Source organism: Myxine glutinosa, chromosome 10 (assembly GCF_964187855.1).
Source record: "Myxine glutinosa chromosome 10, kmMyxGlut1.1, whole genome shotgun sequence".
Classification (NCBI taxonomy): domain Eukaryota; kingdom Metazoa; phylum Chordata; class Myxini; order Myxiniformes; family Myxinidae; genus Myxine; species Myxine glutinosa.
In genome coordinates this window covers 7,334,421-7,361,290 of record NC_136270.1, presented here as the reverse complement: position 1 = coordinate 7,361,290, position 26,870 = coordinate 7,334,421, and the positions used below count along the sequence as shown (strand labels likewise).

Genomic DNA, 26,870 nt, shown 5'->3' with positions numbered 1-26,870 from the left:
TCCAAGATGGCCACCGCCATGTATGTCTGATGCCATGTGAGTGGAATATCTTGAAAAATAAGCGAAGTACCAACTTCTAATCTGGTGTGTGGGTGTATCTAGGCATGAGGAAGAACGCTATTGAAAATTGGGTCGCCACGTCAAAATCCAAGATGGCCGCCTTGCGTCTTCCACTTTGCCAACTCATCACTTCACCGACGGGGGACCTCGGCGTAACGCTTGTTCTTTTTGCATCACAAACCTGCATGCGAGTTTCCTAAATCTACCGTCGTTGGTTTCATTGAAATCCGTTAATCCATTCTCAAGTTATGGCACGACAAACAGACAAACACAACTCCTTTTATAATACGGATTATACTGAACTTTATTTGTGGTTTAAACAATCAACGAGCAATACATTTCGCTGTCAATCACATAGTTACTTCCAAAAATCAGTAAAGAGCATACCTCCGCCAGGTGAACACTGAACAGTTTAGGTTTTGTATCCCAGAGTAGACCAGAAAATCATAAAACAGAATCACATTTAATAGAAATTATTAATACAGAATCACGTCCACAATTTTTAGAAATATCCTGCTATATGTAGTTTTTAGGCCTATCTCCCAATGGTGAAGAATGACTTTAAAATTTTTACTAGCTCGATCCGGATCTTCACCAAAATTGAATAGATTATTCCTCGTCACACACACACACAACCTGTCCAACATGTTTAGTCCAAATCCAACCATAAATTTTTGAGATATCCTGCTATGTATCGTTGTTGGCTCCATCTCCCAATGGTCAAGAATCACTTAAAAAATTTAATAATTCTCATATCCGAATCCATATTCAGATCTTCACCAAAATCGAATCGAATCGTCCTTGTCAGACACCCAACCGATCCAACAAGTTTCGTCCAAATCCGTCCACAACTTTTTGAGATATCCTGCTCTGTATCGTTTTTGTCCCTATCTCCCAATGGTGAAGAATCACCTAAAAATTCTAGTAGCCGGATCCGAATCTGGATCTTCACCAAAATCTAATCCTTTCGTCCTTGTCACATACGCTACATCTCTACCAAATTTCGTCCGAATCCGTCCACAACTATTTGAGATATCTTGTTCACAAACAAACACCTTGCGCCCATACCACGACAGACAGATAGGTGTGAAAACATAACTTCCATCCACCTTTGGTGGCGGAAGTAACAAGCACACCTCACATTAGCATGACCTCTTTTGGTTGGGATGATGCAAAATAGCAGAGTTGCTGGGGGTGCTGAAATTCCCTTGGGATCCAGTAGAAAGTGCCAACAAAAAAGTGCTGCAGCTCAAAGCCCTCCAGTCAGTTGCTCTGGAGTTCTCTGGGGGAATGAAAGCAGAGGTAGAATGCTGGTACAGTATCATCTTCTCTGCCTCAACATTTTCCCAACCTCTTCCTTTAAAATATGCTTTACTTCCTATTCTTTGTTCATTCCTCTTCTATTGCAGCTTTTGACATTTCTCCTGTAAATATACTTTACCTTGTAAATATGTCATGTACAAAATTGCACATTTTCTGTTTTTTTTGCAATCTTTTTTTGCTGTTTTTGTTTCTTCTGTTTTTAACATTTTCTGGTTTTTTTTCTTTCTGTTTTTCTTTTTGTTTTTTGTGTTGTTTTTGTTTTAAAACTGTTTTGTTTTTGTTAATTAACATTTCTGTTTTTAACAAAATAAAACATTTTCTGTTTTTGCAATTTTGCAATCTGATTTTGACATTTGTGTTAAATGATCAGTTCTTAAGCCAATGACTTAGTCAAGGAAGCCAATGTCAAGAGTAGGTTAAATTGCATACCCTTTAACTAAGGCGTGCCTTAAAAATTTTTTTCTTTTTCTGAAGACACCTTGAAAGCTGAGAGAATAGTTTATTGTTATAATACGAGTTCCCTTACAAGGAACTTCGACCATTAGGCCCATCAAAGCCTGCACTATTATTCCCAACTTATGGTTGTTTATCCTTGCTCTATCATTTCTAATGCTCAGTGTCAAGCAAGGAAGCAACACGTACCGTTTAAAAAATCTTTGGTATGACTCGGCCGGGGTTCGAACTGCCGACCTCCCAGACTCCAAGCAGATGCTCTAACTGCGTCAGGGAAATTGGGCATCAAAAATATTTCCAAAAAGGTTTTCAATGGCCATAGCTTTAAGAGTTCAAATTTCCTTTATAGGTACAACTAATGGATGGTATTGGTGCATCGCATGGCCTTTGCAGGCATGGGAAGACCCTCAGCTCCCCACCTGCATTTTGGTTTAGCTTCTCCTTGCCAAAAACGATATATAACAAAATGTCTCAAAAGGATATTGACTGATTCGGCCGAAACTCAGTGGACAGGTTTGGTGTATGACAAGGACGAATAGATGTAATTTTGATGAACATCAGAGAAAGTTTGGCGAAGATCAATTGATGCAAAGAGAGAGAAGAAAAACAACGGTTGTTGACCGTAAAACTACAGTTTCTGGTATGTGGAGCGTTGCAAAAGTTATACAAACAGACCAAGATGCACAAAAGTATGATGAGGCATATATTATATATAACAAGAATGAACGCACTGTGGTCACAGCGTACAACAAAATCCGGTAACGGGGTGATTGGGAAACGCGCATTTAATACGCAATTAAAAGATTAACTATACACCTGTCATCCATGTCACCCCTCCGCCACGGTTTTATCAGAACGAGCTGGTTCATCACACTGTCACGAATTGTTTAACCCCAATATGGGGCCGTTCAAAAATTACGTAACGCTATTTTTAGGGAGGTGTGTACCATGAGTGCTGATGGCTTGATTAAACCTTACTAATAATGTTATTCAACATATGATTAGATTTTTATTGGTCCCTCATAGTGAGTAACACTCGACCCAAACAAAGTCAATGGAAACCTGACGCAACAAACCCAGGTAGTGTATAATCAGCAGATGCCTGCTGGCCTCATGTGTTCGGTCCATCAGAAAACCAAGAGGTTGGCCATATTATTTTGTGTGGGTGCCATGGTGGGTGGAGTCAGGCGACAAATGTAGGTGGGGTCTCGCAGCTGTCCAACCAATGGGCCCCCCCACCCCAACAAGAACCACAACAACAACCATCTTACTATAATTCACCAAATGTCTGTCTGTCTGTTCCCAGGTACCGCAAAAACAGCTGAACCGATCGCAACGAAATTTTGGGTGGATAATCCTGGGACCCCCTGGAGTAAAATAGGCTATATTGTTTTCCCAATTTTCCAAACATGATGGAATAATATTTACCAATATGAACAGTGATGGGGCTTTTATTGAAATTCTACAAATACTGTTTAGATTTTGAAGAGTTGCGTGTGATATGATTTAACGGATGTTTATATAAATCGTTTAAAAATTTAAAAAGCCTTCAATTTCTGATGTTTTGCCTTTTCATTTGAGCCTCCCAATTGAAGCCCCACCGCAGGGTGGGTACCGTTGCTAGTGTTTTTTTTTTTTGTCAACAACAACCTTTTTATGATTTATGGTATATAATTATAGACTGAGAAATAAAATAAAGTTTGGTATGAGCTCTGTCGTTTGTTTCAAACTATCCCTGAGTAAAAATAATTAGCACTTCTCACATTAATTATAAAAATAAAATTTTACTCTTCTTCTCATACTCCATATGATGAATGTTTTCGAAACAATAATAATAATCCTTTATTTCAGACACAAAGTCCATACATCAATCATCGCTGTACAGTATTAGTATCACACATCAAGGAGGTTGTTCCACCTCTGCACAAGTTATGAAGTACTGAGGCCAACAACAATGAATGATTTCACGAGCATGTTGTGAACGAGAATAACACGGTTTCTAAAGCTATGCACTAACTTCCTGAGCAATTCCTGAAAAGACATCACCTTATGATTCACAGAAGTTTGGGAAGTACTATGCCGAGTATTAGAAATGACATTGTTGTGCAGGGACTTCCAATTTAATACATGTGTTTGACGCTTAATTTTAGAAGATGTACTATTGTACTTATTGAAACCATTTCGCCACTGGACTCACTGAAGTACAGTAAAAGGAATTTCATCAGAGGAAAATGAAGTAAAGACCATTTCTATTGAAAGGGCCACCTAAGTGGTCTGTAATAGTCTGGCTACCAGGTGGGTGGTCAAAACTCCCAAAGAAGGAAATTGAGGGGGGTTAGGGGAGGTGAGCGGCAGGGGAGATGCATTAGAATCCAAGCAGTCAGCCTCGAACACCTTCTTTACAGTTGGTGGCAGAGTTGGAAACGAAAAACATTTTAGACCATGGGTGTGATATGACCAATTCCTATAGCAATCCCCAAGGAAATTTGAGATACAAGAATACATATTTAAGACTATTCTAAAAGAGTAAGTAATTATATATAAGCTTCTGTTATTGTGTCTTGATGATGGGACAGGCTTTTGTTTGTTTTACCTTTAGCTTATAGAAACATAAAACAACACGGGGTCATGGGTAGCAGCAAAACAAAACAGCCCTTTTGGAAGAGAGGAATGTAGGGCCGAGCACGTCAGGGCTTCCTCATTCCCCCTTTGTGATCATAACCTAGGGCGAGGCTTGCAGACCCACATTGCAGCATTTAAAAACATACATCATTGGTGTTTTTAACGAAATTTGCAGATTCCACTAAAGTGAAAGATTAATCCTTTCAATCTTTTCCTGGGTCCATCGATCTTTTATTTACGCAAAAATAGAAGAACTTTTGACCCTGCCTCCCACACCACAAACGTGCTCCTTTACTCAAATCTCCAAACCTCCTCCCCCATTACCTTCTCCCATCAAACTTTCAATCCCTCACCTCCATCTGCTATCTTACTCCCTTCATCTCTCGTGTGTTAGTTCACCGAAAAGTTGATAAACAAATGACTTTTATAACTTTATAATGCTGTACAGTAATCGAAATTGAGATCATCGTACAACCGACTGCATACATGCCAAATAAATCATAAACTAGAACGGCACTCAGTAGAGAGCACACCTCCACCTGGTTGGCCATATCACTCAATAGTGAAGAATCCCTGAAAAAATTATACTAGCTGGATCCAGATCCGGATCCGGATCTTCACCAAAATTGAATAGATTCTTCCTTGTCACACACACAACCGGTCCACCAAGTTTCGTCCAAATACGTCCACAACTTTTTGAGATATCCTGCTATGTATAGTTTTTGGCTCTATCTCCCAATGGTGAAGAATCAATTAAAAATTATAGTAGCTGGATCCGAATCCGGATGTTCACCAAATAAAATTAATAATTGCTTGGTAGTGCCTGAGCCTTTGTCGTCATATGAAAGGTAATTTGAAATTAATCCCGATTAGTGTGTGTGCATGTGTAATATCATACTAAATATAAATTTTCCTTATTGGGTGTAGGTAGGGGAGTGTTTTAGGCACAGACCAAAAAATAGGAAAAAAAAACTTCAAAAAAACTTGATTTCTTCAAAATTCCAACAGGATTAGAACATCATGGGGCAATGCCGGGTACTCCTGCTACTCTTGGAAAACTCCAGAGCTGCAACACACAAAGAAGTCTGAATCAATCTTGAGTACAACAGAATATTAAACAGCAGATATCAACCAACGTAGTGACAACAGCTAATGTACATGATAATACACTAAGGCAGTGGTTCTTAACCTTTTTAAAGGCGCGAAACCCTAATGAAACCCACCGAACACTCGCGGAACCCCTCAAATTTGACAAAAAAATTAAGAAGAATTGCATCTTAATGCGTTTTCTGTTCTTTTTTTTGGGAGGCTATCTGGGAAATGCGTGGTTTTGTTTTGGCAAGGGCCACCCTCAAATCATTTTCGCATGCAAGCCTGCTCCTTTTCTTTGTTTTAATGTCCACCAGTTTCGAAAATGCATGCTCACAGAGATACGTTGTAACGAACGGCGTGAGGATCTCAAGGGCAATTTTAGCGATGTGAGGATACCCTTCCATTTGGCGGCACCAAAACGTTGAGAGCGTTGTTGTGCCGAAGAGTTGTTGTTGAGTCTGGCTCTGCTGAAGTTCGATGAGGTAGTCGAGGTATTGATCGTTGACATCTGCTGTTGCAACGTCGAAAGTAAACGGCTGCCGCACCCATGCTGGGTATTGCTCTTGGTAAGGGAAGTAGCCGTCGAATGACTTTCCCAGCTCATCCAAGTGCGTGGCAATTGCTTGCTTCAGCTCCCCTGGTACAGCAGTGCCTCTAACTTCAGACTCATCTTCGATCCCGCTCACGCACTCGTCCAGTAGCGAAAAGTTCGCGAAGTTGTCGTTCCCTGTTCGCCGCCTACACAACGATAACTTCTTTCGGAAAGCGCTCAGCTTTTCTTCAGATTCGATGACATTCACTCCACCGCCCTGCATCTGGCAATTGAGATGATTGAGTGCGTCGAAGATGTCAGCCAAGTACGCCAAGGCGAGGATGAACTCTGACTCTTGGAAGTGCGTTGCATGGCAATGCTGGTGTTCTCGCAAAAACAGGGCTAATTCTACACGCAAGGCAAAAACACGGCTCACTACCTTCCCTCGTGATAACCATCGAACGTTAGAGTGGTAGAGAAGGACTTTGAATTCAGAGCCGATTTCATTGCACAGCTCTTTGAAGATGCGATGATTCAGAGCACGGCTTCGCATGTAATTCACAGTTTCAACGACGATTTTCAGAACATTGGCCAGTTTTGGAGGCAGGGTTTTTGATGCCAGCGCGTATCTGTGCAGGACGCAGTGCGTGACGATGATGTGTGGTGCATCGGCCCTCACCATCGCTCCAAAACCGGAGTTGCATCCAAGCATGGCTGGAGCTCCGTCCGAGAAAACTGCAGACACCATGTTCCACGAGAGGCCATTGCTTCTGAAGAAATCGTCCACAAGCTTCTTCACGTCAGCTGCCTTCGTCGTTGTTGTGAGGCTTGCAGAACAGAAAGTCTTCCTTGATCTCGTCTCCTTTGACATAACGCACAAATAAGATGAGCTGGCTCAAATTCGAAACGTTTGTGGTCTCGTCGAGTTGAAGGCTGAATTTCGTCGGGCTCGCGACTAAATCTGCAACTACATGGGCGAGGATGTCGTCGCTCATGTCGTCGATTCTGCATCTGATGGTGTCATTCGAGAGTGGAACGAGAGACAACTTGTTTTCAGCAGCTTTTCCCAGCATAATGTTTGCCATCTTCAACGCGGCCGGTTTGATGAGTGTCTCGCCAACGGTGTGCGGTTTGCCCTGCTTTGCGATCAGGTAGGCATCTTCATACGACGCGGTGAGGATCGGTTTGTCAATTGGAACGAAGCCGAGAGTGGGCAAGGTAGCACTTGCATCGAATCGGACTCTCTTCAATTTGAATTCATCCAGCGTTGCGTCTTTATTCATCAAGCCTGGTGTTGGCTTAGTGGTTAGGATGCTGGCTTGGTATCCTAGGATCCTGGGTTCGAATCCCGGTCGATCGCTAATTTAACACCAGGGGGGTTGACTCAGCCTGTCATCCTTCCGAGGTCGGCAAATTGAGTACCAGCTTGCTGGGATGAATGATCCTGGTGTGTACCCCTGTTTAGAATAGGTACACCATATCCCTGTGCATCGTAAGAGGCGACTGAGGGTTGGCGTCAGGAAGGGCATCCGGCCATAAAAACATTGCCTCAAACAGGGAACCATGATTGTCATGGGGCCCGCAAGGCTAACCCCCGCTAGAGCGGGGAAAATGGCCTTAAAACGATCATTCATTCATTTCATTCAGCGTTGCGTCTTTGTACTGCCCCTTGCCGTGCAGTTTTTTGAAGTGTTCCCGTAGTTTTGCTGGTGCTAGGCTGGAGTTGCTCAACTTGACATAGCAAAGCATGCATTGATGACGCTGACGTCCGTCCCGTTCCGTCAAACACGTGAACCCGTACCGTACGTAATCCTCCGACCACTTCCTTTTTTTGCTCGACATACTGCAAAAAAAAAGTTTTAAAAAAGTAACAAACTGATCTTAATTGAGTTCGGGCAAATAATTGTATGACAAAAATTAAAAAAGGAACATGCTTAAATATAATCAGTACCCCTCTGAAAACTGAGAAATTTTAACGAAGAAAACATAACTTATAGTTATGATGACGAGATTTATTATCTACTCAACTCTATTTGTCACCTCAAATCCCATTATAATATTACATAGAAAACTGCGAATTGTTAGTTTTGAATTGCGACCAAAGGAGTTATATCACCTCCACCGAATTTTCTGAGTAATTCAATCATATTTTATAATCACCATCCACTTTTGACTTTAATATAACTCTGAACCCACCCTGCATATCCACAAACATTTCCAACTTACTTTTCAATTAATCAGTAACTCCAAAGTAAGGCGCGACCAATGACGCACGGCACACGGCAAGCTAATCGAGGCTATTCACTGGAATTTCCGAACACCTGCAAAGTCCAAAATCCAGTAAGTAAGTAAGCAAGTAAGCACCATCAACAGAATAATTAGCAAGTTGCTCATCGATTCAACTTACTCCAGTCAGTGTGAAACAACTTATCTTAAACACAGACCAGAGAAACCATGAATGGGATGGGAATACAATTACAAATAACATTTCCATTCGTTCGTAACATACATAGCAAAATAATAATAATCTATCTATAATTCCAGTAATCTCTGTGTGTATGTTTGTATGTTTGTATGTTTGTATGTCTGTGACCGCTGTTTCTCGACAACCACGGGTCCGATATACTTGAAACTTGCCAGGTATATTGCTGGGGACCCGAGGATGTGCCTTTTCAAGGTTTGAAATTAATCGGACAAGTGGTTCCCAAGGTATGGTCACCGTACTCGCAAGCCGTTCGCTTTGGCTTTGCGAATGAACCAAACCATTTCATGTAAATAGAGGGGGGGGTTCTACCGTACTCGCAAGCCGTTCGCTTTGGCTTTGCGAATGGACCAAACCATTTCATGTAAATAGAGGGGGGGGGGGGGGGGGGTTCTGTGGTCGTTACTGCCACGTGGTTTCAAAGTTTTTTTTTGTTGTTGTTGTTTGCACGCATGTTTTTTTGCACCCACGTACGGGCACGCCCTAGTATTAATAATAAGCGTAATTACACATAGATTCAAAATTGATACAAAACTAAAAAAACAAATTGCAATGCGTTTTGGAGGACCTCCGCCAAACCCCTGAGACTGGCTCGCTGAACCCCTGGGGTTCGGTCGAACCCAGGTTAAGAACCACGGCACTAAGGAGTCGACTTCTGCTGATCTGCTGTAGCACGCTGCTGTCCCCACTCCCTTCTGTAATCTCATCGGCTCCATGGAGTATTGTTTTCAATATCAACTATTCAAAATTTCCTCGGTAAAACATGTCTTTTCGGATCTCAAACAGTCATCTTGGTGATCCGAAGTTCAGCTGTTGTTCAGGTTCCATACGATCCTGCCCTTTTCCTTCTGGGGTATGTCTATTTTGTCTGCCATGTTTTCCGTCTCTTCTTGCACAGCTTCACACATTGTCACCAAACTTTGTTGGCACAATTAACCTCACAATTATTTGTATGGAATCTAAAGCTACCCAACTCCATTTATTCTGTTCAGCTGTCGAAAGTAAACTTTTGTCACGTGCTGTTGTCCTATCACCTGGTGTTGGCCTAATGGTTAGGGCTGCGGGCTTGAGATCCTAAGGTCCTTTTTTTATTTTTTTTGTATACAAGATCGAGGCTCGTGAAAGAGCTAACATTAATCACACAAAAAGTCAACCGACACATAAAACACAAAATAAGGGGACTGAAAACATAAGATGGGGAGAGAGGGGGAAGGACACAAACACAACATTTGAGAGCAAGACACTGAGAGAAATGTGGGAGGGGGGAGGGCTTGGGGGGAGGTGGTAGAGGTTTCAAACATATCAACACTGCAAGGACTTCCAGGAAAGAAGATGGAATTTCAAAAAAAAAAGTGTATCTGGGGTGAAAATTAGCGGGGGTAGAAAAGATCAAGGTTTTGGATGGGGGAAGATAAGAGATGGTGGTGAACAGCTGTTTTAAAGACCTGGAGGCATGAGTGGGATTGAAGGGAGTGGGGGAGTTTGTTCCAGAGGCGGTAGAAAAGGGGAATGAAAGAGTGAAGGTGAGCAGAGAGCCTAGATTTTGGCAGTTTAAATTTTGCCTGGCAGTTTAAACTTTGGATTTTAGCCTGTCCCGAGTTCAAATCCCACTGAATTAACGCCAGGTGGGGTTGACTCAGCCTGTTCATCCTTCTGAGGTCGACAAAATGAGTACCAGGTAACTGGTTATAGAGAGGGATTGCATCAGCAGCAGATGTGCCCAAAGAATAAATGATGCAACCAGCAGCCAGGTGGCTGCACACGAACCACCCAACACCACCTGTCCTTAATCCGTGTCTGCCATATATTACAATCCAGGAAGGGGTCCACTTGATGTGCCTATCTCATTTGGTGCATTGCTGTCTCCACTCTATTCTCTGGTCTCACAAGCTTCATGGGGTCTTGCTTTTTCCAGACAGTCTTTAAGTTTCCCTAACTTGATTTTTGTGGCTTTTTAAAAGACAAAATCTATCCGTTTCGCTTGGTGAATGCCACCATCTTGCTGCTACAAAGCTCTGGGTTTAGTGTTGTTCCGATTTGTATAGTCCTCCCTGCAGCACATATCTGGAAAGTCTGTGTCCACATTTTTATACTGTTATGGATCTGGTTTAGGTTGAGGAGGTAAACGAAAATACCTATTTTCTAGTGCATGTTAGTTGCAGTAATTTTTGTAGTTAAAGAGGTAGTGTCAAATGAAGTGTAGGAAGCTCTCATCTTCACTGCCCAAGTGTTTGTGTCTAAAGCCCACCATTTCCCCCCTACATTCCCCATCATGCATCTGTCCATGTGTAAATCTCCACGAGCGTTTCACTTGCAAAACCACCCCCAAGGGACACTGTGAAAGAGCGTGACATTCTGTGGACATGGCCGAGTTGGGAGACTCAGTCACACATAAAGACCATGAATCACCAGCTTCCCTGCCATTGAGAGGGGGCCACCATTCCTCTCCTGAAGCCTACTTCAACCTATCACCTGTTGACCTCCCTGCTGCACCTGATTCTTTGCAGTTTGTTGGTGTGCGGCGGACATCTAGAGGAGACACCACAGCGCACTGCATGGGCAAATCAGTCCCACCACGTGAGCATTGCTACGCAGGACAGGTTTCATTTTCTCCCTATCTTGTCTTCTCTCTGTCCATCTCGTCATGCCAAATCCAAATAAGAAGTTGTTATTTATTTAAACTGTCAAAGACAGTATTTCTTTCAGCCAGAAACGAAGAGGGCAAGTAAAGAGTGGCGCCATTCAACTTTACCGAAGCCCAAAAAATTCCGCACACAGCCATCCGCTGGAAAAGTGATGCTGATGCTCTTCTGGGATAGCTGAGGCCCACTTGTAGAGCATTACATGCCCAGAGGGACCACAGTCACAGTGCATCATACTGCGACCTCCTTAAAAATCATCTGAAACCAGCAATCAGATCTTTTAGTACAGTATTTCTTTCTTTCACCACTTGCAGTCATATGTTCTTCTTCCCCACCCACATTTTCCTGTAATAAATCTCCTTTGTTAATGAGAACCTGTGGTCATCGGGAAACGGGAACTCCACAAAGTATAGAGAATTGGCAGATAAACTAACTCGGGCAGTTGGGTCTGCATATTAAGACTATTTGAATTCCACATTTTGCACTGGCAGGTTAAAAGGTAACAGCAGGTTAAAATTAAAAGGTAACAGCAGGTAATTTTGAGCTGGCAGGTAACAGCAGGTTAAAAGTGCCCATGCTAGCAGAACAGTCACTGAAAACACATCTACAGCTCATATGCGAAAGCTCTCGTAAGGATTCATACATCATTTCAAAAGTTCCATATTATATAATTATGTATGTTATAAAGAAGTTCTTCAAAAACTTATTCAGCATATTTTTTTAATCCTTGTGAAAATAAAATAATCAAGCTTTAATATTTGTTTATTAACGATATGAATTAATGTCGTAGTAACATTCAGTTAGAATCCTGGTGTTGGGCTAGCGGCTAGGGTGCCAGCTTAGGATCCTAGGATCCTGGGTTCGAATCCCGGTCGATCGCTGAATTAACGCCAGGGGGGTTGACTCAGCCTGTCATTCCTTCCGAGGTCGGCTAATTGAGTACCAGTTCACTGGTAATTCCCTGTTTGTCGTAAAAAGGCGACAAAAAGGGTTGGCGGCAGGAAGGGCATCGGGCCGTAAAACATTGCTTCAAAAAAGGGGACCAACAACAACAACAAAAAAAAACAACCACGGTGCCCGAAAAAGGCCAACCCCCACTTTGTGGGGAAAAATGGCCTCTAAAGGTGGGGTTTTTTTTTTTTTTTTTTTTACATTCAGTGCAATTAGTTAAGGACTTATATTTGTAGTGACTGTAACCATTTAAGTTTTCAGAACTCTCATAAGATCACACTAAGTCGGCAATTCTCTGTATTCATTTATGTCTGAACTTTATACGAGGGGCAGTCAATAAATAACCTGAAAATATTTTTCACAACTTCTTTATTGCATGTACGTGTGTAACAACTGTTATTTTTCAACATAATCTCCATTTTCGTTCAATGCATTTTTTCCAGTGCTTTACTAAGGCCTGGATTCCTCCAGAAAAATATTTGGGCTGCTTGTGTAGCCATTCTTGCACCGCCTCTTGGACCTCTTCGTCGGATCGGAAAGTGGTTGGTTCCACCAAGCGCCTCTTTAAGTGGCCCAAAGATGTGGTAATCCGAAGGGGCGAGGTCTGGCGAGTAGGGTTGATCAGGAAGACACTCAAAATGCAGGTCCTTGATGGTTGCAGCTGTAGCGCGGGCAGTATGGGGCCGAGCATTGTCATGCTGCAGCAAAACACCAGTAGTGAGTAGTCCACGACGTTTTGATCTGATTGCTGGTTTCAGATGATTTTTAAGGAGGTCGCAGTATGATGTACTGGTGACTGTGGTCCCTCTGGGCATGTAATGCTCTACAAGTGGACCTCATCTATCCCAGAAGAGCGTCAGCATCACTTTTCCAGCAGACGGCTGTGTGCGGAATTTTTGGGCTTGGGTGAAGTTGAATGGCGCCACTCTTTGCTTGCCCTCTTCGTTTCTGGAGGAAAGTAGTGGACCCAGATTTCATCCCCAGTCACTTTGCACTGTAAGAAAGCGTTGCCTTCTGTTTCGTAACGTCGCAGAAGTTCTTCCAATGCGTCCCCTTGCCGTTCTTTCAGTTCGGGTGTGAGTTGTCTAGGCACCCACCTTGCAGACATTTTGTGGAACCCCAGCACGTTGTGAATGATATGGTTTGCTGAACCATGGCGAATGTTCAATTCGGAGACTCATATGAAATCATCGAAAGAAGTTTCATCGAGATTGCGTGTGTAGTTTCTGGGAAAAAAGCAAATAGATATTTTGGGGGGCAACCCCCCCTATACCCCAAAGGGGCAGATTTTTTTTTTAATGCCATGAACAAACTTTGGTACAGCATGGGTGGTGAAGGTTGTGGTCAAGTTTCATCGAAATCGTGTGTGTAGTTTTCAGAGAAGAAAGCAAATACCTATTTTGGGACGTCTAACCTGGACCCACTTTGACCGCCCATAGACCCCCTTAGACTTTGATTTTCTTAGTGCCGTGAACAAACTTTGGTACATCATGGGTGATAAAGGTTGTGGTCAAGTTTCATCAAAATAGTGTGTGTAGTTTCAGAGGAAAAAGCAAATATCTATTTTGGGGGGTCAAACCTGGATCCACTTTGACCCCCGGTAAACCCCTTAAACCATGATTTTTTAAAATGCCGTGAACAAACTTTAGTCACAACACAACAGATATCATTTGCACCTAATTTGGTCACAATCCCATCAGCGGTTTCGGAGAAGACGTTTTAAGTCTCAATCTCAAGCTTTTGGGTCTCACTGTCTGCCATGATCTTTTCTGGGAAAACCACATTTCCAAGCTGGCCTCCAAAGCCAGTCGCTGACTGGGCATCTTCCGTCGTGCGAAGTCCTTCCTTGGCACACCTGACCTCCTCACCACATACAAGGCTTTCATCCGCAGCTCAATGGAATACTGCTCTCCCCTATGGGCTGGTGCTCCTGCATCACACCTAGCTCGTCTTGACGCTGTTGAAACCAAAGCTTTCAGAATCATTGGAATCTCCTGCGATGAAGCTAACTCCGAGGGCCTTTCACTCACTCACCACAGGCAGGTTGGTGGTCTTTCTGTCTTCTACCGACTCCTCTCCGGCCTTGCTACCCCAGATCTCTCTGTGCTCTGTCCCGCAAATATTCCTTCAGGTCGCACAAGATCTGCCAGCAACCCTCTAATGGTTAAACTGCCAAAATCTAGGCTCTCTGCTCACCTTCACAATTTCATTCCTCTTTTCTTCCGCCTCTGGAACAAACTCACCCACTCCCTTCAATCCCACTCCTCCCTCCAGGTCTTTAAAACAGCTGTTCACCACAATCTCTTATCTTCCCCCCATCCAAAACCTTGATCTTTTCTACCCCCGTTAATTCACCCCAGATCCACTTTTCTGAAATACCGACTTCTTTCCTGGAAGTCCTAGCTGTATCCATGTGTTTTATACCTCTTCCAACCCCCATCCCCCTCCCCCCCCCCCCCACAGATCTCCCGACGTCCCTGCTCTCAAAGGTTGCACATGTGTGCTTCCCCCTCTCTCCCCATCTTGTCTCCCGCTCCCTTTATTATGTCGTATGTGTCTGTTTGTTTGTTTTTGTCATTAATGTTATCTCTTACATGAGCCTCGATGTTGTATACAATTAAAAAAAAAAAATTGTTTTATTTTGTTTAGTCTTAGTACTTGTTTAAGTTTGGAATTGTTTTATTACATTTCTCCCCTATTACTGCAATCTCTTAAATTGTTCCCCTTTGTAATACTAGGGCATGCCCGTACTATATATATATATCTAAAATTATATCCCCCCCCCTCTATTTACATGAAATGGTTTGGTCCAAAGCGAACGGCTTGCGAGTGGTGACAATCCCCCCCCTCTATTTACATGAAATGGTTCGGTCCAAAGCGAACGGCTTCCGGAGTTTGGTAAAGAAATCGCCATCGCGTACACAAACGCGCAGGAAAGCGAATGAATCGCAAATTCGTTTTTATTAGTTTTAAAACATCGTTTAACGCCAACATAGCGCCAACATAGTTTGCAAACGTGAAATAAATGAATACGCTCTCAAATGTGCCATCCGAGGCAGAGTGTGTCCGCCACGTTCGGCACACGCGATCGTTCGCTGCTCTCTGATTGGTTGAATCGTTTTTTGGACATAGCTCGGTAAGTAATTGTCCGATTAATATGAAACCTTGAAAAGGCACATCCTCGGGTCCCCAGCAATATACCTGGCAAGTTAAAAGTATATCGGACCCGTGGTTGTCGAGAAACAGCGGTCACAGACAGACAAACGTACAAACGTACAAACGTACAGAGATTACTGGAATTATAGATAGATGGTGATGTGTTTCTTTCATAAATCGTAATATTGTGTCTGCTGCTCCAAAACCAGCAAATAAATAAAATAAACACACGCTCGCCTCATCCAGGATTATCCAACACCTCCACTTTCTGAGTCAAAGGCATCACTTTCCTCAACTTTATTTTGCACTTTGTTCACCACAAGCAACAGCTTTCCTCTTGGCAGCCATGGTTAACAAGAATGACTGCACTGTGGTAACAACCTGCGACAAAATACGGTTATGGGCCGATTGGGAAATGCGCTATTAAAAGATTAACTCGACGCCTCTCATCCATAACAGCTTCCGCAATGGTTATATCAGAATAAGCTGATTCGTCACACGGTCACGGATTGTTTTACACCTGTATGGGGCTGTTCAAAAATTATGTAACGCCATATTTTTGGGGGATTTGCATAACGTCAACGCCTGATTACATAGAAATATGCTCGATTACCATGGGGTTTGATTAAACCTTACTATTATTCTTATTCAACATGTGATTATAATTTTTTGGGTTCCTCATCTTGAATAACACTCAACCCAAACAAAGCCAATGGTTTTAATAATCTGCGTAATGTAACGCTTGATTACGTAATGTAATGCTTGATTATCGTACGTTCTGATGGGCTTGATTAAACCTTAGTGTTAATCGTCATGTGATTTGATTTTTCAGGGTCCCACATCATGAATTACACCCAAACAAAGCAAGTGGAAATCTGACGCAACAAATCTGGGCAGTGTTGTGGTGCTGTGCACACACGACTCGATTGCCAGAGAGGTAGGCCACAACGCGTTGGTATAACAAAGAGTCTTTATTCAAAGCTCGTACTTCAGCACTGGGCGGGCTCGAGCTTAGAGCCCGCATATATGTCCCGAGGCCACGCCTAGTCCCCTGGCGTGGCCGATCGGTCGAAAGGCGGGGCATGTGCTTTCGTTCCCCGCCTGGACGCTCGCGCCACCCACTGGTGCGCGGAATCATTGCCCCTTGTGCCCGCCACACGCGCCCCCCCAGAATTCCCGTGCACCTGAAGGGTGAGTTTGCGGGGAAGCCGGATGATCCGGCCGAAACGCCCCCTGGCGATGGGTGCAGGTCTGGGGGGTAGCGGGACGGCGGGGCTGGGTGTACGACCGCCGGGGGGCGGCCTCAACGCGGAGGCAGAGCTGCTTGCGGGGGGTGGTCCGGATCGAGGTGGGCCGGCTTGAGGCAGTCCATTGGAGATGCGATCCGGGGCACCGCCGATGTCGATGGTGAAATATTTGTCCCCGGTCTCCAACACGCAGAAGGGCCCGTCGTACGGGGGCCGTAGCGGTGCCCGGTGGGCGTCGTGCCGGACGAAGACGTACTTCGCCGTGCGAAGCTCCGGGGCGACGTGGGAAGGCGGGCAACCGTGGTGTGCCGTCGGCACCGGGGCGAACCTCTGGGCGGTCTCCTGAAGGGCCGAGCGCTGTTGCGCCGCGGACCAAGGAGCCGTGGAGTCGGGGATAAATTCACCCGGTACCCACAGTGGTTGCCCGAAGACCAGCTCCGCCGAGGACGCGCGCAGGTCGTCCTTGGGCGCCGTCCTGAGGCCCAGCAGGACCCAGGGGAGTCTGTCGACCCAGCCGCCGTCGAGGAGGCTGGCCCGGAGCGCGGCCTTCATTGAGCGATGAAAGCGCTCGCACAGGCCATTGGCCTGGGGGTGGTAGGCCGTGGTGCGGTGTAGTTTCACCCCGAGCCCTTGCGCCACCGTGGCCCAGAGCTCCGAGGTGAACTGGGGGCTGCGGTCGGACGAGATGTCCGAGGGGGCACAAAACCGGGCAACCCAAGTGGCGATGAAGGCTTGCGCCACATCAGCCGCAGACGTCGCCGCCAATGGGACGGCCTCCGGCCACCGTTTGGTGCGGTCCACCATGGTGAGGAGGTGGGTGAAACCCCGCGAGGGGGGCAGAGGTCCCACCAAGTCGACGTGTACATGGTCGAACCGACGTTCGGGCACCGTAAACGGGGCCAACGAGGCCTGGTTGTGGCGGTGGACCCTCGCGCGCTGGCACGCGAGGCATGTTCTGGCCCAGTCGCGGACGTTCTTCCGGAGGCCATGCCAGATGAACTTTGCCGCAACAAGCTCCTGGGAGGCCTTCGTGCCCGGGTGGGACAGGCCGTGGATGGCGTCGAAAACTGGGCGCCGCCAGCCAGCGGGCACGATGGGGCGAGGCCGGCCGAGGGAGACGTCGCGTAGGAGGGCCGCGCCCGCGGCGTCGAACGGCACCTCGGTGACGCGGAGGCCCGTGATGGCGGTCCGCAAGGCCTGGATGCCGGGGTCGGCGGTCTGGTCCTCCGCCATCCGGGTATAGTCGACCCCGAGGTGGACCGCGTGCACGACGGATCGGGAAAGGCAATCCGCCACCGGGTTGTCTTTATCCGCCACGTGACGGATGTCCGTCGTGTACTCTGACACGGCAGAGAGGTGACGCTGCTGCCGTGCCGACCATGGCTCGGCGACCTTGGCCATCACGAACACAAGGGGCTTGTGGTCGACGAAAGCCGTGAACGGGCGGCCCTCCAGCAGATAGCGGAAGTGTCGGACCGCCAGGTGGAGCCCGAGCAGCTCGCGGTCGAAGGTGCTATAGCGGCATTCGTGCGGGCGAAGCTGCCGGCTAAAAAACGCCAGTGGTTGCCAAGCACCACGCACCCACTGCTCGTGCACCGCGCCCACCGCGTAGTCCGACGCGTCGGTGGTGAGGGCGATCGGTGCATCGGGCGCCGGGTGCGCCAGCATGGTGGCGTCGGCCAGGGCCAGCTTTGCGCCCGCAAACGCCGCGGCCATCGGCTCCGACCAGGCGATGTCACCTTTGCCCGGCTTGCCCCGGAGGGCCTCGTGCAAGCGGCGGAGGAGCTGGGCTACGTGGGGCACGAAGCGGTGGTAAAAATTTACCATGCCCAGGAACTCCTGGAGCCCCTTGATCGTGCAGGGCCGTGGGAAATCCCTGACCGCCTCCACCTTGGCTGGTAAAGGGACGGCCCCGTGCCTGGTGATGCGGTGCCCCAAGAAGTCGATGGTGGCGACGCCGAAACGTCACTTGGCGGGGTTGATGATTAGGCCATGCTGGCCTAGGCGTTCGAAAAGCGTGCGGAGGTGGAGCAGGTGCTCCTCCCGGGACGCGCTCGCGACTAGGATGTCGTCCATGTAGACAAAAAGGAAAGGTAAGTCGCGCAAGACGCTGTCCATAAGCCGTTGGAACACCTGGGCCGCATTCTTCAACCCGAAAGGCATTCTCAGGAACTCGAAGAGGCCGAAAGGGGTGATGACGGCCATCTTCGGGACATCATCCGGTTGGACGGGGACCTGGTGGTAGCCCCGGATGAGGTCCACCTTGGAAAACACGGTCGTGTTTGCCAACCGGGCGGAAAAGTCCTGGATATGCGGGACCGGGTAGCGGTCAGGGGTGGTGGCATCATTGAGCCGGCGGTAGTCCCCGCACGGCCGCCATCCTCCACCGGGCTTCGGCACAATGTGCAGAGGAGAAGCCCAAGCGCTGTTGGAGAGCCGTACGATCCCCAGCCGCTCCAGCATGGCGAACTCCGCTTTCGCCATGGCGAGCTTCGTGGGTTCGAGTCGGCGTGCCCGGGCATAGACCGGCGGCCCGACCGTGGGTATGTGGTGCTCCACCCCGTGTTTAACGGCTACCGCTGAGAAGGTGGGTCGCGTGAGGGCCGGGAAACTGGCTAGGAGGCGGGTAAAGTCGTCCGCTGCCGGAAGCGTGCAAACTAAACTCGCCGGGACGGAACCTTCCAGCAAGCCGCTTGGCAAGCCGCTTGGTGAGCCGCTGAACGAGCCGCTCAGCAAACAAGCGAGCGAGCTTGAGGTTTCGGCCTGGACGAGCCGTCTGCGCTTCACGTCGACCAACAGCCCATTCACACATAGGAAGTCCGCGCCCAGCAGGGCCATTGGCACGCTGGCGGTCATGAACGACCATTGAAAGCGCTGCCCTCCGAACCGCAGTGAGAGGCAATGCTTCCCGAATGTGCGGATGGGTGTACCGTTGGCGGCAAGCAAAGCGGGGCCCCGGCCCGCGGTTTGCTTGTCGGACGCATAGGGGGGTGGACGCTTACCTGCGCTCCTGTGTCGCAAAGGCAACGGCACCCGGACAAGGTGTCCGTGATGAAAAGGAGGCTGCCGGAATGGCCGACGCTCATGGCCGCAAGTGAGCGCCGGTCGTTTCCCGACCCGTCAAAAGAGCACGGCGGGCGACACGTTTTAGCCTGGCGGCCGAACCTGGCATGGTAGTAGCACCAGGTTTGCGGCGGTAACGGCCGCGGCGGCCATGCCGGCGGCGGTGGTGGTGGCGGCGGTGGTAGTGGACGGGGCGTAGCAGCGGCCAGCCGGCCACGAGGGAAACCAGGGGCGCTGGAGCCTCCGCACCGGGATCCACTACGGCAGCACCGTACACCGACAGCGTGTCGCAGGCCGCGAAATACTTGTCGGCCTCTTGTTGGCCGACAAAGGAACCCCAGGGCGCGGGTTCCTTTATTTTGGAACCGGCCAGCGCGAGGCGTACCTGTGCAGGTAGCTGGCGTAGGAAAAGCGCCCGGAATAAGAAATCCGGGGGCTGGTCTCCAAGCAGGGACAGCATGGCATCCATCCGGACGGATGGTCGTGTCGCCGAGGGCGGGAAGGTCCAGGAGGCGGTCGGCCCGTTCGATCGCCGTGAGCCCAAACGTGGCGATGAGGAGACGTTTGAGCGCCTCGTACTTGTTGTCGCCCGGCGGGCGCCGTAGGATGGACACGACTCGGGCGGCAGTGCCGGGCCCGAGGGCGGCGACCACGTGGTAGTACCGGGTCTCGTCCGCCGTTCTGCCTCGGAGTTGGAATTGAGCTATGGCTTGCAAAAACCAAACGTCGGCTTGCGCTTCCCAAAACTCCGGGAGTTTGACTGCGACGGCGTTGGTAGCCATGGCGCGTTCGGTGGTCAGCAACGGCTGAACCAATCAGGGTCACCAGTGTGGTGCTGTGCACACACGACTCGATTGCCAGAGAGGTCGGCCACAACGCGTTGGTATAACAAAGAGTCTTTATTCAAAGCTCGTACTTCAGCACTGGGCGGGCTCGAGCTTAGAGCCCGCATATATGTCCCGAGGCCACGCTTAGTCCCCGGGCGTGGCCGATCGGTCGAAAGGTGGGGCGGCATGTGCTTTCGTTCCCCGCCTGGACGCTCGCGCCACCCACTGGTGCGCGGAATTATTGCCCCTTGTGCCCGCCACAGTGTATAATCAGCAAAGGCCTGCAGGCCTAAAGTGTTAGGCCCACCAGAAAATCAAGATGGCGGCCATATCATGTCTTCTTGGTGCTTTGGTTGGTGGAATCAAGTGACCGATGTGGGTGTGGTTCGGCAACTGTCCGACCAATGGGAGCACATTTCAAAAATCGACCCCCAACAAGAACAACAACAATAACCATGCGGAGCTCTTGTATAAAACATGATTTACTTTGTTTGGTCTCGTTTGATTACATAGTCTGGGATCCGAGGCCTGGAAATGTGTAAAAAAGTGATTTTGAAGTGACACCCCTGCTATAAAATGTTTGACCCCTAGATCATGTCTGTGGGGGTGTTATCCACCAGAAAAGTGACTTTAGCAAGGTAGTTTGGATTGCGCGAATTCTGTAAGGACGTTTTTTAACTTGGGGCGTCAACTGTAAAAAAGCAAGAAATTTAGGGGTAGGGGAAATTCAATTGACCATATATTCCATAATACAGGGGTGAGTGCATCAAATTACCACTCATTCTTTTTGTTATAAATGTGGCTTTTATATGAAACATGATTCAACGTGATTGGACCATCCATGAGGTCAGCAGAGGTCAAAAGGTCACGGAAAGTGGGTTAAGCTGGAAATTTAGCTCCTTTATCAAATAATTCACATATGTATATGTCACAATATGTTCCTTGCATCCCTCTACTGTTTCTGGCCTATATTGATCGTAATAGTGATGGTTTACTGTGGTGGTTGATGCTTTTCATCTTTTGTGTGGTGCTAGGGATTATTATGCTACATTTGTTTCAGCAACTTGCTTCACTCTTGCTGATCTTTATGATTACCATCGATCTTCAGCCTTAAACTTCCATTCAGAGACACAAGATGGTGGTAGTTTTGATGCTACAACAAATATAATTTATCAGTACACATTTGAGGGAGAAGGAAGTGGGGAGGTAGTGGGGGCAGTGCCCCTTAAGAAAACCAGGAAACTGACTATCAGTGAACCAGACAAATTCGTTCCAGTAAGTAGTAAACTGACACTGAAGGACAGAAGACAGGCTAGGTCATTACGTGATATTGAACTTCCTCATGATGACAAGGGGGAAGCCTGCTTTCTAGCTGACAAGAACATCGTTTGGTTCCTACTGAGGATGTATCCAACACAGTTGATGACGGGTGAAAACGACAAGGACACTGGTAGCCTGACATGGAGCAGCTTCTTTGAATACAGTTCTGGGCAACATGCAGAGAAAACAAAGATTGGTTGTGGACCATTGCTTCCACAAAACCCAACCAACGCAGATGTAGTCCAGACCTCATTGGACTACTTTGTCTCCTTGAGTCTTAAGATGGGTCAGGCTAAGACGGTGGTGACTTGTGACCAGGCGATATATGACATAGTAAAGGGGTTGTTTAGGAAGGAATTGGAAAAGTACAAAGATGTTATTGTTCGACTTGGAGGATTCCATATTGCCCAGAACTTCTTGGGATCTATTGGATTTTTCATAATGGAGAGTGGCATAGAGGACATTCTGGTTTCTAGTGATATCTGTGGTCGAGGTACAGCCAATAAAGTCATGGCAGGAAAAGATGATTATAAGATGGTCCGTTATCATTCATGGTTGAGTGAGGCATTGTTCATGCTGAAGTCGGAGGCATTTGAGAAATGGCGGTTGTTCGAGAAGAATGAGGAGACACTTTCTTTGCTTTCGTCTCTGCTTGAAAGTCTTAGAAATGCCTTTGACAGGAAAGAGAAGGACGAATTTGCTGCACTCATGAAGGAAGTCATGAAATGCCTAGAGTCACTGGAGTCGCTCTGGGGAGATTTTGAGAAGGGATTAGGAGTGACAGCCCATCTTTGGAGCATGTACATAGACATAGGGCTTATCCTAAGGCGTTACATCCATGCTGAGAGCTGGGCTGTGGCAACAGCACTTACAAGAGGTACAGAATATGCTACCCTATACCATTGCTTCCGGCCATAGTAAGTACATGTCCTGCCTTCCGATCTATCTCAGTGAGATGCAAAAGCTTCCAGAAACAGCACCAGAAGTGCACGAGGAGTTTGCAGCTGGCAAATTCACAGTTCACCAGACTGCAGGAGACTTTAATGATGTGTGGACAGACCTTGCCCTTGAACAGACCTACAATAGGGAAGGCAAAACAAGCCTCTTTAAGGGTATAACACAGTCTGAATCAGCACGAGAAAAGTACATCAAGGCTCTACCGTTCATGACCTCTGTCTCTGAAAGTGTAAAACAGATGGCACACATGGCCTCGCCGCAATCTGACCACCACGAGAAGCTGAGGAAAGACGACATGGAAGCCGTGTTGCAGATCAAACGGACCGTGGAAGAGAAGATGAAAAACCCATTCGATCCTTCACTTGCGACAGATAAACTAATGAACATATCCACAGGTCAGATTCTTGCAGTAACTACCCTGGTAGATGCCAAACGTCTAGGCTTGGAGGCAATGGATGCTGCCACGACGACGAATGCAGACAAGATTGTCCAACCAAAGATAGAAACATTCGCCACGCATCTGAAGAAAAGTAAGAAAAAGATGGACACTGTGAAAGAAGTCATCAGAGAGGAGAGTGCAGTGACAAGGGCAACTTTGTTTCGCACAGGACCTGAGTGATGAGGCACGGACTGAGGCATTTAGTTACGAATGGCTTGAGTACCCTCCCTCGTTGTTTGAGCCAGAGAAGAATGGATTTTCCATGCGGAAAGGTTGCAAATCCAACTATCTATCCACTCTACAGGCAGAGGTTGCCGAGTCATGGGAACCGTTAAAAGAGTTGCCTCCTTCTGCATCTGATGCAGTTTATGTAGTCGATGCAATGGCATTCATCCAGCGGTTCAACACACTTGGTTCGAGTACATTTGACCAACTTCAGGAAAGGTACAGGAACAAACTCTTGAACATGAAACCCAGACATTGCACTGAAGTGCATTTCGTGGGCGATCAATATGATTTTGGGTTAAAGAGTCTAAAAGGGGATGAACGCCAGAGACGGGAGTCAAATACCAACTTGCCAGAGTTTGTTCCAACGGACATCATGAAAATCCCTGATTGGAACACATTCCTGTCAAACCCTTGTCACAAGACCAATCTGCTGTCGTATCTTGCTTCACGTTGGTCCCAGGAGTCATCCTGGCCTGATGGCTTCTGCCTGGTCCTTGGGGTCAACGCCCAGGCAACTCAACTCGTGTGACGCAGACGGAACATACCAATGTTGATGAGCTGTACTGCCCTAACCACGAGGAGGCGGACACCAGAATCTTTGCTCACATTGCTAGCTGTGACAACAGCGTAGTTGTCATTCAGGCTACAGATACAGATATCATCGTCTTGTCAATGTATCATTTCCCTCGGTTGACAAACGTTGTTGAGTTATGGGTGGAAAAGGATGATCTGTTCCTCCCCATCCATGACTTGGTGAATGAGTTGGCCAAAGCAGTTGGAAAGGACGTATTGGCACTCACAGACACACTGCTCATCTCCTACATTCTGTCAGGTTGTGATTCGGTGAGCTAGCCTTTCAAACGGGGTAAGAAGAGAGCAGTGAAAGTCGCACTCCAGCATGTTCACAAACAGCCAGCGTTGTCCAATTTCATCCGACATGAATCCGGACCTTCTGCACATGATCAGGTGATAACTGAAGCATGAAGCTTCTTTTGTGATCTCTACGGCAAGCCAGGGTATTCATCCCTGGATAAGCTCCGCGCCCACTTGTTTGCATCTAGCAAACTAGATCTGCGCTCCCTTCCTCCAACAGAAGATGCTTTTCACTTCCACGTTCTCAGGAGCCTTTGTCAGATCAGCTTATACAAGCAAGCTTCACTCAGCAATCCAGTGCTTCTTCCACCTGAAGAGTATGGCAGGAGTGTGGATGGTGACAGGTTAATTCCTGTCATGAAGAGCAAGCCATCAAAGCCTTCTGCTGCGAAGTTGAAGTACTGCAAATGTAAGAAGAAACCGAACTGCCTGAGGAATTGCCCTTGTGCGAAAGCTGGAGTACCATGCATCATTGCATGTGCCTGCAATGGCGACAGAGAAAAATGTGGACGGCTTCTGACTGATGACGGTGATGATGATGAGTAAATAGAGGTAATGACACTTTTCCAGACAGTATGTGGTATGACTTGTCGTTTTAAAACATGTTGAAGAGTACCGTGCAAATATATAGTGTGAATGCCCGATTTTGGTGATTTTCTTTAAAGTTATGCAAATCTAAAGTGACATACATGCCAGTAAGTTAAGTTCAGTCGGGGCATTTCTTTCCCAAAAACATCAGAGGGGTACAAACAACATATTTTGGGTGTAAAAGTTTGGCTATATTGAGCTTGAAGTAGGAAATATGTGATTTTATTTACTAAAGGAGCTAAACTTTTAGCTTAACCCACTTCCCGTGACCTTTTGACCTCTGCTGACCTCATGGATGGTCCAATCACGTTGAATCATGTTTCATATAAAAGCCAACTTTATAACAAAAAGAATGAGTGGTAATTTGTTGCACTCACCCCTGTATAATGGGATATATGGTCAATTGAATTTCCCCTACCCCTAAATTTCTTGCTTTTTTACAGTTGACGCCCCAAGTTAAAAAACGTCCCTACAGAATTCGCGCAATCCAAACTACCTTGCTAAAGTCACTTTTCTGGTGGCTAACACCCCCACAGACATGATCTAGGGGTCAAACATTTTATAGCAGGGGTGTCACTTCAAAATCAAATTTTGAGGGCTCGGATCCCAGACTAACAGAAATATATGTCAGACATTAATGCCACACCCTGTATCAGGGTTTCGTTAAGTTGGAGAAACTTTATTATCCAGAGGTAAAAAGCCTATACAAATGTATATATCGCCGGAACCAACGTAACACTTCGATAAATGGAGGTTTTTATTAAGGGAGAGCTCGTTAGGTGGAGGTTTTACTGTGCATATATACAGTTGAAATGTCTGTCAGCCGTGTAAAAAATGCAATAACTGCTTTGAAGTACACGGATGATCCAAACTTCATTAGAAAGGTCTTGGATAGGAGTGTGACATGGGCATATTATCGAGGTTTTATATTCCATGCAGTTTGAGCTTGTGGTAAAATATAATCTGTAGATTGTTTTAGTAATAGTTGCTTCGTAGCAGGAGGCTTATTTCCAAAGCTGCTACAAACTTTTTGTAATTGAAGGAATCTGCATTTAAACAGATGTTCTCCTCGTACAGCCAGACAGCTTAAACCTACACGCTAACCAACAATGAAATAAATCAAAACCGATTTGTGTTGACCTGCTGTCATTTGAATCTGTGCCTCATTCAGGAGTCTGGGAATTGAGGTTGAAATCCAGCGACTGAAGTTGATTCGTCTATTTTCCACTAATGTTGTTGTAAATTTATGCAAAATCGAACGATGCCCTGAATATCATAGGATTTATGTGCAACCTCCACTATGAGCTTTAGATTTATGTAAATAAATAAAGAAGAAGACATCATGCGGAGCACGATACTTGCAAAATCTGCCCCCACCCCAAGAAAAAAAAATTCCATTGATACAGCAAATTGCCCATTTCATCAATATTAAAATTGACATTCTTGATCAAAGCTTGGGTCAACAGGAAGAAAAGTGACGATTTTTCAGATGAAAAATGATGATTTTGGAAGGTTGACCTTGAGTTGACCTTTTTTTTTTTTTTTTTTTTTTTTTGTATACAAGATCGAGGCTCGTGAAAGAGCGAACATTAATCACACAGAAAGACAAACAGACACATAAAACAAATAACATCGGGAGCAGTAGACAAGATGGGGAGAGAGGGGGAAAGACACAAACACAACATTTGAGAGCAGGGACCGAGAGACATGGAGACATCGAGAGATCTGTGGGAGGGAGAGGGCTTTGGGAGGGAGGCATGTGAAGGGGGGGGGGGGGGTGGGAGAGGTATAAACATATGGACACTGCCAGGATTTCCAGGAAAGAAGTTGGAATTTCAAACAAGGTGGATCTGGGGTGAATTAGTGGGGGTAGAAAAGATCAAGGTTTTGGATGGGGGAAGATAAGAGATGGTGGTGAACAGCTGTTTTAAAGACCTGGAGGGAGGAGAGGGATTGAAGGGAGTGTGGGAGTTTGTTCCAGAGGCGGGAGAAAAGAGGAATGAAAGAGTGAAGGT

The 26,870-nt window shown here is 46.7% G+C and overlaps 1 protein-coding gene across 2 annotated transcripts in view; it reads right to left on the bottom strand.

Moving 5' to 3' along the window:
* Positions 1 to 342: 342 nt before the first annotated feature.
* LOC137434264 (pachytene checkpoint protein 2 homolog) overlaps positions 343 to 26,870 on the bottom strand; it is a 99,409-nt gene continuing 72,881 nt past the window's right edge. The window contains exon 15 of one of the 2 annotated variants that reach the window (XM_068127103.2): positions 343 to 1,342. The gene's annotated coding sequence lies outside the window, so the exon portion shown is untranslated. Of the gene's footprint in view, positions 1,343 to 3,657; positions 5,525 to 26,870 lie in introns of those variants that run through there. The other variant, XM_068127102.2, reaches the window with a different exon arrangement.